The sequence below is a fragment of the Apium graveolens genome, chromosome 7 (assembly GCF_009905375.1).
Source record: "Apium graveolens cultivar Ventura chromosome 7, ASM990537v1, whole genome shotgun sequence".
Lineage (NCBI taxonomy): Eukaryota > Viridiplantae > Streptophyta > Magnoliopsida > Apiales > Apiaceae > Apium > Apium graveolens.
In genome coordinates, this window is record NC_133653.1 from 63,415,118 (window position 1) to 63,418,363 (window position 3,246).

The following is a 3,246-nucleotide window of genomic DNA, read 5'->3' on the forward strand; positions in this document are numbered from 1 at the left end:
AATGTCCACTTTTATCATTACCCGGTCAAGGATAACTTTTAATGGAATCAATGTATATTAATTCTCGTATAGAAATATAATGACTTCGGGTCTAAGGACCATTACATCATTATCACTGTGAGAATTACTTATGACACAACAGATATGTAGAATCTCATATTGGGTCTGTCAAGCATCATGTACATATACATCTTCCGGTGTTTTTGACTGTAGTATCATCATATCTATGATCAATGAGATGTGATCATCAGCCAACAAATACACCAGTCTTAATGCATTATTATTGTCCCTTAATAATAATACTCGACTAGGGACCCTTAGGAATATTGATACTATTCTCATAATATAATTTCTAAGTCACGTACTTAGAGATATAGAATTGCATATCATATTCCAAGGACATTTATTAATCTAACATTTATATCGCAGTAAATTAAGGATTAATAAATTTTAAAGGGAATAATCGATAGAACATAAATATTAATAATCCTAATGCCTTAAACTAAAATATTATAGTGTTGTCTCTAGGGAACAAACACTAACAGGAAGTTGGATCAAATGCACACTAACATGTGCAAGCTACATTTGGACCATCTACTACTCTCTCTACTACAAGCTCCTCTCCACAAGACCTTCAAGCACTCAAGACACAGGTAGCTTCTGTTGAGTGGCATTTATGACACTTTATAATGCTCTAATAAGCTTTAAATTGATGCGTTTGTACTCAAGTTGTTAAGTGTTTTGACCTGTTTTCTAGTGTTTTTGCATTTCAGGCATTATCAAGGTAATCAGGTGAATTAGCATTATTTTGGTGCTAATTTGGTGTCAAGGTGGTGTTGGAATAAAAACTCGTGGAAAGCCGGCTCGAAGCAGCAAGGAAAAGAAGAAAATCTGAAGTTTTTCCAGAAGTACGGCGCGTCCGCGCTGGTCAAGCGCGCGGTCGCGCCAGGATGTCAGAAAGGCAGCGCGCGCACTGTGATAGCGCGCGGCCGCATCGTTGTGAAATCATAGAATCATGATTCTATTATAACTACAATTGGAGGACTTCTGAATTGCATGGGGCTGCTATATAAACAACTTTAGGTCATTTTTCATAGGTAATCAAGTCTGAGACATATCAGAGCGCAAGGAGAAGACGACAAGAGACCTATATCACAATTCAACAAAGGCGAAGACTATCAAGTTTTTTCTTGTGAATCTTTGTTTTGAGTTGTAATCTTGGATGCTCGTTTCTTGTTTTGTTGAACCTATACTCTTATGTTAACTTGGTTTTGTTTATTCATTATAAAGACTACATTTGTTATACCATGCTTTCATCAGAACCCACGTTGATGATGAGTCTGATTATGAGCTAATCGTTATCGTGGGGTTTTAACGGATTTATATATGGATTTCTTTAATTAATTTATTTTTATGCCTTAGTGTGTGGTGATTGTATGATAACCTAGTATTGGTTGTGCGTATTCATCTTATGAGCGTCGTGAACTTATAAGATAGTGTGTTAATCTTTAATGAAGACACAGTGAATTTAATGATTTAGAACTTGCCATACTAGCATAGGTTCATGTATTTATATGCATGATTCATAGGTAATTTAAACCATCTTACTTGCCCTATGTAATCAAGATAGATAACTTGTGCTTAAACTGTTATGTTGTCAAATTCTATAGACATATAGAGTCTCAATATAATTGGTGTCTATTTAGCTTCTATCTCTTTTGTGGATGTCTGGTATTATGGTACTCGTGCAACGAAAGTTGGCGTTTATCAGTTTCGTGTTATCTGATTAGTGTCATCACCATTACATGCTAAGGTTAAGAACAATAAGGATATTGAATGAAGTATTTAATGAAGTTAGAATCCCATGTTTGTCATATATATTAATTCAATCATCTTTACTCTCTTAGTTATAATTGTTAGTTTAATTCTTAGTTATAAACAACCTCAATTTGTTATCATCTTAGCATTGAATAATAACCATACATTGTTGCTTAAGTGCATAAATTAATTAGTTAACCAAGCCAGTCTCTGTGACAATGAACTAGAAAAGATTATATATTGCTTGCGAATGTGTATACTTGCGTGTATTCTTAGCGTATGTTTAGCGACTAACAAGTTTTTGGCGCCGATGCCGGGGACTGCAGTGTTAATTTTTAGTTTATATATTTTCCATCAGTGGTCGTTAAAGTTCATTGACTCGTACATTGTTACTTATTTGTTTCCTTGTCTTATCTCAGGTAACTTAGCGAGGGTGTATGCATACGCGTTCGCGTACTCGTAAGAGAACACTGGATAAAGCCGATGAAGAAGTTGTGGTGGTTCGAAAGGAAGTTTTTGAAGAAGAAAAGAATGTAGAAGAAGAAGAGAAAGTCGAAGAACCAGTTTTAGTAGATATGGGTGATCAAGCAGAAAATCCTAAGGCTTTGATGGATTATTCTCAGCCTAAGATCAATGACATTCAGTCAAGCATCATCAGGCCAGCCATCAACGCTAACACTTTTGAGATCAAGTTAAGCACGATTCAGATGATACATAACTCAGTTCAGTTTGGGGGTTCTCCTACTGAAGACCCCAACATGCACATCAGGGATTTCATCGAGATCTGCGACACATTCAAGTTCAATGATACGACTGAAGATGATATCAAGTTGTGACTCTTCCCATTCTCTCTGAGGGACAAAGCTAAGTGTTGGTTACATTCTCTACCAGCAGGGTCTATCACCACTTGGGAAGATCTTGCTCAAAAATTTCTCACTAACTTCTTCCATATGGCGAAGACTGTTGCAATCAGGAATGCTCTTACTCAGTTCGCTCAGCAAACTGGAGAATCTTTGTGTGAGGCTTGGGATCGATATAAGGAGATGCTAAGGGAGTGCCCACACCATGGCATGCCTGATTGGATGATTATTAACTGTTTCTATAATGGATTGGGTGCTACTTCTAGACCCATGTTTGATGTAGCATCAGGAGGAGCCTTGTGGGCTAAAAGCTACGATGAAACTTATGAACTTATTGAACTGATGGCTGCTAATGAGTACCAGAATCCTTCCCAGAGATTAACTCAGGGAAAAGTAGCAGGAATTCTGGAGTTGGATGCAGCAACTGCTATAGCTGCCCAACTGAAGGCTTTGATGATGAAGGTGGACACTTTGGATAATCATGGGGTTAAAAATCGCTAGTGTCTGTGAGTTTTGTGCTGGTGCCCATGAGACTGATCAGTGCACAATTTCTAGTGAATCAGCTCAG

General features: G+C 37.2%; 1 non-coding gene across 1 annotated transcript; it reads right to left on the bottom strand.

Moving 5' to 3' along the window:
• Nucleotides 1-2,783: 2,783 nt before the first annotated feature.
• Nucleotides 2,784-2,890, bottom strand: LOC141675937 (small nucleolar RNA R71). The gene has a single exon (XR_012556560.1). It is a non-coding gene; the product is annotated as a small nucleolar RNA R71 (small nucleolar RNA).
• Nucleotides 2,891-3,246: the final 356 nt, after the last annotated feature.